The following is an 11,999-nucleotide window of genomic DNA, read 5'->3' on the forward strand; positions in this document are numbered from 1 at the left end:
TGTTGTTTTAGGGTGGAATGTTCTGTATATATCTATGAGATCCATTTGATCCAATGTATCATTCAAAACTCTTGTTTCTTGGTTGATTTTCTACTTAGATGATCTGTCTATTGCTGAGAGTGGCATGTTAAGATCCCCTGCAGTGAATGTATTCTTATCAATATGATGCTTTATTTTTGATTAACAGTAGGCTTGTGTAGTTGGCTCCTCCCGTGTTGGAAGCATAGTTACACTTGTTAGAACCTCTTGGTGGGTAGACCCTTTAAGAATGATGTAGTGCCCTTCTGTATCTCTGGCTGCAGTCTTTAGCTTAAAATCTAATTTATCTCACATGAGAATCACTACCCCAGTTTTCTTTTGAGGTTCGTTGGTATGAAAGATGGTTCTCCATCCTTTGACTTTCACTCTGAATGTAGCTTTAGGTTCAAAATTAGTCTTTTGAAGACAGCATATGGATGGGTCCTGTTGTTTTATCCAGTCTGCAACCCTCTGCCATTTTATGGGAGCATTTAGGCCATTCACATTGAACATAATTATTGAAAAAGAAGTTTTTATTGTCATCATGTTGCCTGTGAAGTCCTTGTTTCTGTAGATTGTCTCTGTAAATTTCTGTTCTCTAGACTCTTGGGGTCTTTATTCTTTTGTAGAACCCCTCCTTTAATAGTTCTTATAGTGCAGGCTTGGTGGTCATATAATGTTTTAGACTTTGTCTGTCTTGGAAGCTCTTATCTCTCTATCCATTCTGAATGTCAGCCTTGCCAGATAAAATATTCTTGGCTGCGTATTCTTCTCATTTAGTGCCTGAATATGTCTTACAGCCCTTTCTGGCTCTCCAGGTTTCTGTGGACAGGTCTGATGTTATTCTGATGGTCTTCCCTCTGTACATAAGTAAACTCTTCCCCCTAGATGCCCTTAAGACATCTTCTATAAATTCATGATTCGCTAATTTAACAATTACATGTCTGATTGTCTTTCTATCCTTGTTGATATTGGGGGGTGTCTTCTGCCTCTAGGACACAAACACTTGTTCCATTCCCCAGATTAGGGAAATTCTCACCTAGTGTGTGTTCAACTATATCTTCTAGCCCTCTTTCTCTCCACCCCTCTGGGATCCCCATAATTCTGACATTGGAACCTTTATTTATTTCTCTAAGTATGTTTTCATGGATCTATGTTTTCATTTTGTTCCAGGCCTCCTCCTGATCCTTCTTTTCTATCAGTTTGTCTTCTAGGTCGATCTTCTGCCTCATTTACACTAGCTGTTAGAGTATTTAGATTAGATTGGATCTCATTGATAGCACTTTTAAGTTCTGCCAGATCAGCTCTCACTTCTGTCCTTAGGGATTCTATGTTGCCACTAATGGTCTTCTCCAATCTAATCATTGTCTGGACAACTGTTACCCTGGATTATATTTCCAACATATTGTTTACATCCATATCCAATAGTTCTGTGGCAGAGGTCACAGTCTTTGAACTTTTCCTCTGTTGGGTGTTCCTCCTTCCAGTCATTTTGGTGAGAAGTGGTTGAGGGGATGTATAGCTGAAAATATCAACCACGATCCAGGCAAGGTGTACCCTGGAGAGTTTCAGAGCAATTGGAAGTCACCTCCAAAAAGAAAAGAAAAAGGAAAAAGGAAAGAAAAAAAAAAGGAAAAAGAGAAAAAAGAAAAAGAAAACCCCCACAAAATAAGCCCCAGAAGTAATATTTATAAAGTACAAATACACAAATGAACAAACAAAAAGACTGACAAAAGAAAAAGAAAAAGAGAGAGAGAGAAATCCAGCCAAAATGAACCCTCGGAATAAGATTCATAAAGTATAAGAGCAAAAATAAATACACAGGAACACCAAAAAAAGAATAAGATGGGAAGGTATTTATAAACCTACAATGTAGGCAATGAAGTTTATTTCAGTTCTTCCTGAGTGTACCTTGTTATCTTTGTTAAAGGTCTCAACTTTGCAGAGATACAGGGAAATTAAAACTGGTGTGTGTGTGTGTGTGTATAATATATATATATAATTAAATTAAAACATATTATTTTATATTATAATTATAAATATCTATTATTATTTGTATATAAAATATATTATATAATTATATATTTCTTTATATTTATAATATTTATATATATTATATAAAATATATTTTTAATATATTATATTTATATATGTATTTAATTTAATTAAAATTATAATATATATAAATTATATATATAATATAAACAGGTATATATATTTATAGTACTGAATAAGAGAAAATGACTTCCTTGAAGCCTATATCTATCTATCTCTAAATATCTCTATATATATATAGATATATATAAAGAAAAAGAAACAAAGGTATATGCATGACAAAATTTCAAGTTAAAAAGATACTATGGAATACGTTGTATTAAACATCTAATTGAAATGGTAAGTAGGTAAAAAAAATAAAAGAACAAGAATCATGGGAATGAATTAAAAAGAGAGAGAGAGAGAGAGAAGTTGTATCTGTGAAAATATACAGGTTTGGGGGAAATACCAGGAGCTTAATATATTGTTTTCCCCTGATGCTGGGGTTTTAGAGTTTTGTGGGGAACCTGTGATTGTTGTCCTCTTGTTCTTTTGACTTGTCTTCTTGGGGCAGAGCCTAAAAAGTTGTTTTTCAGTCAGTCTTCTTAGGCCAAGTTGCCCTGCCTCCTATCAAGGGACTGGTCTCTGTGGAAACCAGTTTTTCAGGCTTTTGTTCTCTGGAGGTTTTTGTTCTTTGGTGGGTTTTTGCACATTTTTGGAGGGTCAGAGCAAAGTAAACTGTGTGCTCCCAGACTTCCACCTCTGAGAGAGGTCACAGTCCCTCTTAATGGTCCAGAACACACAGACTCCTCCTCTGCAATCTCTGCCAAATGCTGCAACCTCCCACAGGTGGTGTGCACTCCGAGCCACTGTCTCAGTGGTCACCCAAGGCCCCCACTTTTCTCTGCATCCCCGTGCCAACAAAACCACAAGCAATACTGGTCCAGGCCAGCCCAGTACTGGCAGCTGCCATTTTCTGGACCGCTGTCTGGAGCCCACGCCCATGCTGGGTGCACTCAGCCCCTGTGGTGGTGGAGGCAGCAGATGGCCACAGATCCAGTGACCAACTACAACCTGCATCAGGCTCTCTCAGATGCAGGCGGGTAGCTGACTGTGGGCATCCTGGGACTGTGACTTAAGTTCATGCCTGTGAACACCCAATCCCAGCAATTAATTGCCCCTTAAGTACCCCCCCCCTTTTTTTTGGCTATGTTTTTGTTTTTGTTTTTTGGGTTTTTTTTTTTTTGAGTGCTGCTAACCAGTCTCCAAACTAATGCCGGTCCTCAAGCACAGGGCACTGTATTAGGGTATTACTTTCCAGTGGGTCACTTCTGGAGGCTCCCTCTCCCTTCTGTTTATCCTCCAATATCAGTCTGTGCACTGTCAACTCCTTTGTACCTCTACACTGATGATCCTCTGCCCCTTTAGAGATCCAGAATGTATAATCTTACATTTCAGGCTGATTTCAGGGGTGTTCAGAGTGCTCTGGTAGATATTTAGCTCAATTCAGGAGACAAGTTGAAATAGGGTCTCCTACTCCTCCACCATCTTGTCCCTTCTCAGTGAGTGTCTTAAAAAATAAAAAAGATTTTATTTATTTATTTATTTGAGAGAAAGAGAGAGAGAGAGCAGGGGGAGGAAGAGAGGAAGAAAGAGAATATCAAGTGGTCTCTGAGCTGAGCATAAAGCCCAATATAGAGCTTGATTTCACAACTCTGACATTATGACCTGAGCCAAAATCAAGAGTTGGATGCTTAAGCAACTGAGTCACCCAGACACCATAGTGAGCTTCTTTACAAACGTTTCTTTGAACTTTTTTTTTCTAAGATGTTATTTATTTATCTGACAGAAGAGCACAAGTAGGCAGAGCAGCAGGCAGAGGGAGAGGGAGAAGCAGGCTTTCTGCTGAGCTCGGAGCCTGATGCAGGCTCCATCCCAGGATCCTGGATCATGACCAAAGCTGAAGGAAGCTGCTTAACTGACTGAGACACCCAGAGCCATACTTTGAGCACTTTATCAAGTAAATTACTTATCTCTGTTGCATTGTTTTTTTCCCCCCTGAGGTTTTATCTTTTTCTTTCATTTTAAATATGCTCCACTCTTTTTTTTTTCATTTTCCTTGACTCTTTATTTTGGTTTATGCATTGGATAAAACAGCTGGCACTCCCTGTCAATGAAGGGTTAGCCTCATACATGAAATGAACCTTATTGTTCAAATCTGGCCTAGCTCTTGGTTGTATCTAAAAACTTTGTGACTGCATATTTTCAGACCACAACACTCTGAAGCTAGAACTCAACCACAAGAGGAAGTTTGGAAAGAACCCAAATACATGAAGACTAAACAGCATCCTTCTAAAGAACGAATGGGTCAACCGGGAAATTAAAGAAGAATTGAAAAAAAATCATGGAAACAAATGATAATGAAAATACAACGGTTCAAAATCTGTGGGACACAACAAAGGTAGTCCTGAGAGAAAAATATATAGCGGTACAAGCCTCTCTCAAGAAACAAGAAAGGTCTCAGGTACACAACCTAACCCTACACCTAAAGGAGCTGGAGAAAGAACAAGAAAGAAACCATAAACGCAGCAGGAGAAGAGAAATCATAAAGATCAGAGGAGAAATCAATGAAATAGATACCAAAAAAACAATAGAACAAATCAACAAAAGTAGGAGCTGGTTCTTTGAAAGAATTAATAAAATTGATAAACCCCTGGCCCGACTTATCGAAAAGAAAAGAGAAAGGACCCAAATAAATAAAATCATGCATGAAAGAGAAGAGATCACAACTAACACCAAGAAATACAAACTATTATAAGAACATACTATGAGCAACTCTACGCCAACAAATTTGACAATCTGGAAGGAATGGATGCATTCCTAGAAACATATAAACTACCACAACTGAACCAGGAATAAATGGAAAGCCTGAACAGAACCATAACCAGTAAGGAGATTGAAACAGTCATTAAAAATCTCCAAACAAACAAAAGCCCAGGGCCAGACGGCTTCCCGGGGGAATTCTACCAAACATTTAAAGAAGAAGTAATTCCTATTCTCCTGAAACTGTTCCAAAAAATAGAAATGGAAGGAAAACTTCCAAGCTCATTTTATGAGGCCAGCATCATCTTGATCCCAAAACCAGACAAGGATCCCATCAAAAAAGAGAACTATAGACCAATATCCTTGATGAACACAGATGTGAAAATTCTCACCAAAATACTAGCCAATAGGATTCAACAGTACATTAAAAGGATTATTCACCACGACCAAGTGGGTTTATTCCAGGGCTGCAAGGTTGGTTCAACATCCACAAATCAGTCAATGTGATACAACACATCAATAAAAGAAAGAACAAGAACCATATGATACTCTCAATAGAAGCTGAAAAAGCATTTGATAAAGTACAGCATCATATTGAGGGCACATACCTCAATATCATCAAAGTCATCTATGAAAAACCCACCGCAAATATCATTCTCAATGGAGAAAAACTGAAAGCTTTTCTGCTAAGGTCAGGAACACGGCAGGGATGTCCATTATCACCACTGCTATTCAACATAGTACTAGAAGTCCTAGCCTCAGCAATCAGACAACAAAAGGAAATTAAAGGCATCCAAATCGGCAAAGAAGAAGTCAAATTATCACTCTTCGCAGATGATATGATACTATATGTGGAAAACCCAAAAGACTCCATTCCAAAACTGCTAGAACGTGTACAGGAATTCAGTAAAGTGTCAGGATATAAAATCAATGCACAGAAATCAGTTGCATTTCTTTACACCAACAACAAGACAGAAGAAAGAGAAATTAAGGAGTCAATCCCATTTACAATTGCACCCCAAACCATAAGATACCTAGGAATAAACCTAACCAAAGAGGCACAGAATCTATACTCAGAAAACTATAAAGTACTCATGAAAGAAATTGAGGAAGACACAAAGAAATGGAAAAATGTTCCATGCTCCTGGATTGGAAGAATAAATATTGTGAAAATGTCTATGCTACCTAAAGCAATCTACACATTTAATGCAATTCCTATCAAAGTACCATCCATCTTTTTCAAAGAAATGGAACACATAATTCTAAAATTTATATGGAACCAGAAAAGACCTCCAATAGCCAAAAGGATATTGAAAAAGAAAGCCAACGTTGGTGGCATCACAATTCCGGACTTCAAGCTCTGTTACAAAGTTGTCATCATCAGGACAGCATGGTACTGGCACAAAAACAGACACATAGATCAATGGAACAGAACAAAACTTTGTTATTGTCCAGGCAGCCTATTTTATTTTTAATAACTCCTAGTACTTGAGGGTGTGCCAAGATACCAGTGTCTCAAAGCGGAGGATCTCAATCAGCACCTAGCTTCATTCTGATTAGAAACCAGACCCTCAGGCAATAGCTTTTAAAGAATGCAAATATATACAGTCCTGTAAAATTGCAAGTGTGAGCCCCACAGGATACCAGAGCCAGGCCGGAGTTGTTCCCTGAGCAGCAGTCACAAAAACTAGGCCTCCACATAAATGTATAGGTTCTAATCTGGGAGATGCTAATGAGCTGTAGTGAGGTAGAAGGATAGCACAATGGTAATATTCCCCAGCCTATGTTTTCTAAGAGCAACTTTATAGCTCCTAGTTGTGTGCCAAACCTTAAACCTGCCCCTAAGACTGAAGTTTCAGGGCAAGAAAGTAGGTTTCTTTCATAGAATATGGGTGTGTATTCCAGTCTGCTGCCTGCATATGCGGGGTCTTAGGGGTTATAGCCTGCCAAGAATTATCATTCTGGTGGTTATAGACCTGTGGGGCCCAGAAACAAGATTCCCTGGCCACCAGAGCCAGGTATTCAAGGGTTATTCTCTGGTGGCAGCTGCAAAAACCATGGCACCATACATAAAACCTGGGGCACCAGAAACATATAAACACTCACCTTGAAGATGCTAGCACTCTGAAGTATGACAAAAGAAGAGTATGAAAATGTTGCCACTCTCTAAGTTCTCAAGAAAAGTTTATAGTCAGGCCTTAGATATATGCTTAATTAGAAACCTGATGTTAGCTTATGACAATAGCTAATTAAACCTCTTTCACTGAAAGACTAAGGTCTCAGGTATGTTGTCCTTGCTGTGCCCTCAGGGTAATAGCTGTTAAAGAACATTTCCTCCATTGGGTACAGTTCTGTGAAACTAGAGAGTGTAAGCCCTGCTAGCCACTAGAGTCAGGTAATGTAGAGGTGTCCTCTGGCAGCAGCCACAAAAATCATGGCACCAGAAAAGGTATAAACTCCTTTATGTAAAATACCAATGAGCTGGAGCAGGCAGGGGAGGGTAAAGATCAAACCCAAAGAGTTCTCTTTCTCAGAAAGACTAAGTGTGTATTTCAACCTGACAACCTGTGCAGTACCGTGGTAGTGGTAGTATACCACAAACTGCCTCTCCAATTGTTACAGTCCCATGGGTCTCCAGAGTCAGGTGATCAAGAGTCACCCCTTAGGCAACAGCCACAAAAGTCAGCTCACCAAATGTAAAGACTTGGGCACAAGGTATGTGTGGAAGTTTTCTTCCAGAAGATATTAGTGCTTTGGAGTGTGACAGAGGGAGAATTAAAAAGTTGTTTCCACTGGCTGCAGTGAGGTAAAGTAATACAAAGGTAGAAACTTCTGTAAAAAGGGGAAAAAAGGAAAAATGGAAACATAAAAATAAAAAGGAAAGGAAAATAAAGTAAGTATTAAAAAGTAAGAATTTAAAAAAGTAAGAATTAAAAAAAAAAATGGTGCCTGCTAACTTTAGCAGAGGAAGAGCAGGAAGATGTTGTCTGCTTGCCTCTGTCCTAAAGAGTATTAAGAGTATTTCAACAGATACCTGACCCTCACACCAATGTTCTAAAATATAAAAAGCAATCTCTTTCACATAAAGTCTAAGCACTTTCAAGGAGCTGCTTTGGACTGAGCCTTAAAATGGGTGACTGCAAAGGAGGGCTTTAAGAGCTGTTTCTCAGTTTGCCACAGCCCCATGGGTTTCATGGTGTTGTGGCTTGCTGGTCTTCAAAGCCAGATGTTTTTGAGGTTTGTCTCTCACATATCAGTCTTAAAAACTGGGATGCCCAATATGGGGTATAAACGCTTTGCTCCTCAAGTTGAAGTTCTAGATTTTGAATCTCCCTCTACCCCCCACCCACCAATTGTGGATCACTGAATCAGGACAAGAGTTTATGATGAGATTGCATATCAGCTTTCCTTACACACTTTCATGTGGTTTCCCTTTCATTTTCTTACAAAGCTGTCATCATCAAGACAGCATGGTACTGGCACAAAAACAGACACATAGATCAATGGAACAGAATAGAGAGCCCAGAAATAGACCCTCAAATCTATGGTCAACTCATCTTCGACAAAGCAGGAAAGAATGTCCAATGGAAAAAAGACAGCCTCTTCAATAAATGGTGCTGGGAAAATTGGACAGCCACATGCAGAAAAATGAAATTGGACCATTTCCTTACACCACACACACAAAAAGACTCAAAATGAATGAAGGACCTCAATGTGCGAAAGGAATCCATCAAAATCCTTGAGGAGAACACAGGCAGCAACCTCTTCGACCTCTGCCGCAGCAACATCTTCCTAGGAACAACGCAAAAGGCAAGGGAAGCAAGGGAAAAAATGAACTATTGGGATTTCATCAAGATCAAAAGCTTTTGCACAGCAAAGGAAACAGTTAACAAAATCAAAAGACAACTGACAGAATGGGAGAAGATATTTGCAAACGACATATCAGATAAAGGACTAGTGTCCAGAATCTATAAAGAACTTAGCAAACTCAACACCCAAAGAACAAATAATCCAATCAAGAAATGGGCAGAGGACATGAACAGACATTTCTGCAAAGAAGACATCCAGATGGCCAACAGACACATGAAAAAGTGCTCCATATCACTCGGCATCAGGGAAATACAAATCAAAACCACAATGAGATATCACCTCACACCAGTCAGAATGGCTAAAATCAACAAGTCAGGAAATGACAGATGCTGGCGAGGATGTGGAGAAAGGGGAACCCTCCTACACTGTTGGTGGGAATGCAAGCTGGTGCAGCCACTCTGGAAAACAGCATGGAGGTTCCTCAGAATGTTGAAAATAGAACTGCCCTATGACCCAGCAATTGCACTATTGGGTATTTACCCTAAAGATACAAATGTAGTGATCCAAAGGGGCACATGCACCCGAATGTTTATAGCAGCATTTTCAAATGTAAAGGGGTCACTCTGCTAGTATTTAGTTTTTAATTTTTGTCTTTGTTTTCCCCATAGAAAAGTATTCTATATTCTATATTCTCTAGATTTGATATGTCCTTGATCAGGAAACCTGCTAGTCTATAATAATAGCTACTGGAATTTTGCTATTTCCTTTCCCCATAATAGCCAATTTGAAGGTGAGTTTCTGTAAACCAGTTGTTCTCCTTCCGCTTTATCAATTTCATACATTGAAAATTCTCAAAATATCTTAAATATTCATGAGTAGTAAATTTTGAACCCTGGGAGATCAATTAACTCTTTCAGAGCCTTAGAGGATAATAGCATACTTTTACTTGTAATTACATTTTGAATTTGTAATGCACCTAAAGCCTTGGTATTTGATCTAAAGAGTTACTATGACACCTAAAGTACTTACTATTTAAAAGCAGAATGTAGTTTTAAGTTTGTATTATAAGCACTAGCTTTACTTTTAAGGTGGGTTATAGTCCTATAAAATGTGCAAAATAACATAAGGAAAACCAGATTTACTTACAGTAGCAATTTTATAATAGGGAAGTTAAATTTTCAAATAAGAGTATTATGCTTAACATTTTTATAGAAATGACCACATGCTACATAAGAATAATTCATATAATATGATAAGTGTTATATCTGTACTCTGCACTAGTATATAAAGCCTTATAAAAGTGAACAGTATAACCAAACATGCATAAACTGCACTTAAGATCATATAGATTGTTGTACAAAGTTATTTTATCTCTCAAAACTTCTTTTTTCTTTTTATTAAAGATATCAGGTTAAGGAGTCTTTTATCAGTATTATAAGATTCTGAATGATATCAAAGGGTATCTAAGTGGATTTTGACAAGTATCTTGCAGAGATATGGAGGTAAATATATAAGAAAGTTTTTGGTGACTTTTCGAAAAGCTGATTCAAGGAGATACATTTTCTTGTCTTATTTGTCTTGCATCATGTCTTTGTAGGAAGCATACAGATAAGTATTAAAATTGTTGTCCATTGTAATAACTTAAAGCAATCTCACCAATTTACTAAGGTGTTATCTCATAAGATCAAATATTGTCATCTTTCTGCCAGCATTGTATAAGACATACCAACTTTAATAAAATTCAAGAACCAACCATTACTTGCTTCAATGTTATATTTTTCTCTCTCATTACAATAGGAATTCATATGTCAAAAAACCCAAAGATTCCACTTTAATTGTGGAAGGTACATATATTAATTGCCCCACTAATATACAAATCTTGTGTTCAAACCACTATCTCTAGGCAGCAATTTCAAAGTAGGCATGAGTATTTAGAACTGAAATACCTTTTCTCTGCAAACAGCAGGATGTACAATTCTAAATAGTTTTCTTTCAAAATTAAATTCTTTGAGTGAGACATCTAGACAGTCATCCTGATAATGCTTCCATTAACTCCAAACATATCTGGAAAACTTCTTTAAGCAGTGCTTTCAGATGCAGGTTAATAAAGCACAAGAAAACCAGTTTCATTAATTAATAATTACAGAATTATTTTCGTCCCTAGAAGCCTTGTACTTCTTTCTTTTAATTTCTCTGTTTTAGTTTTCCCTCCTTCCTTCTCCTCAGCCAGACTATTCGAGAAAACCACTTCCCTTCTCCTTCCTGCATGCAAAGTGTCCACGCTATTTAAATTTCAAGCGTAAGTGTTGAAAGTGATGTATTGAGTTTCATAAATACCAAATTGAAAAGCTGAGGAGTGCCTATACTCAAATCCTCTATAATGGCTCTGAAATAATGAATATAACCCCTAGAAAAATGAAGATAAAGAGATTGCCAGAAGGACTCGTGTTTTTCTCCCATTCATTTATGATGTGATAATGTTTTCTATTTCTAATGAAATTCTGTGAGCTCTACTGACAGAACTTTCTTAATAAACACAAATTTGTCAATGTTCAAAAAGAAAGAATCTGGGAAAGCTGCAAAAAAATCCAAATTTCACAGAATGTTCATTGCTCCAATTTTTTTTGCGGCCCTCTCCATAGCAACATTAGATATGTCAACTAAGTCAAGAGAAACAACAACAACAACAACAACAAAAGTAAATTCTTTGAACTACATCAGAATAAAAGATTTTGCACAGTGAAGGAGACAAACAATAAAACAAAAAAAGCAGCCTACTGAATGGGAGAAAGTATTTGCAATGAAATATCCAATAGAGGGTTAATATCCAAAATACTTAAGGAACTTCTACATCTGTCAGCTTTATAGTCTTCTTTCCTTCATCTATTTATGGGTTCTGTATGACATTAAGCCCTAAAATATATTTGGTAAGACATCATGAACAATTTGGGTCTCCTATACCCCTAATCATTAGACTGTAGATTGGGACAGTATTACAAAACAAAACAAAACAAAACAAAACAAAACAAAACTATTTATCATTTGATAATTTGTAGCCAGAAGTTTGATCTGCCATTCCTATAACCCAGACTTTTCACATAATCTCCAGAAAATTGTGTAGAAATGGCCTAATCTGATGCAGCTTAGCTTTGGCCTGTGTCTTCACCATTTAACTCAAGTTTAATGTTGACTTAGTAAAAGTAACAACACAAATAGAGGGAACAATTTAAGCATATGCGGTATATACAGAACTAATTTTACCTCACCACTGTTTATCCTCAGGCAAGTTACTTCCCTTTCTGAGGTTCTACTTA

The 11,999-nt window shown here is 37.5% G+C and overlaps 1 long non-coding RNA gene across 1 annotated transcript in view; it reads left to right on the plus strand.

Moving 5' to 3' along the window:
* The window catches only part of LOC309855593, an 816,759-nt gene that overhangs the window by 181,022 nt on the left and 623,738 nt on the right, over nucleotides 1–11,999 (plus strand). The gene's annotated exons all lie outside the window — the stretch shown is intronic.

This window comes from Mustela nivalis, assembly GCF_964662115.1.
Source record: "Mustela nivalis genome assembly, chromosome: X".
Lineage (NCBI taxonomy): Eukaryota > Metazoa > Chordata > Mammalia > Carnivora > Mustelidae > Mustela > Mustela nivalis.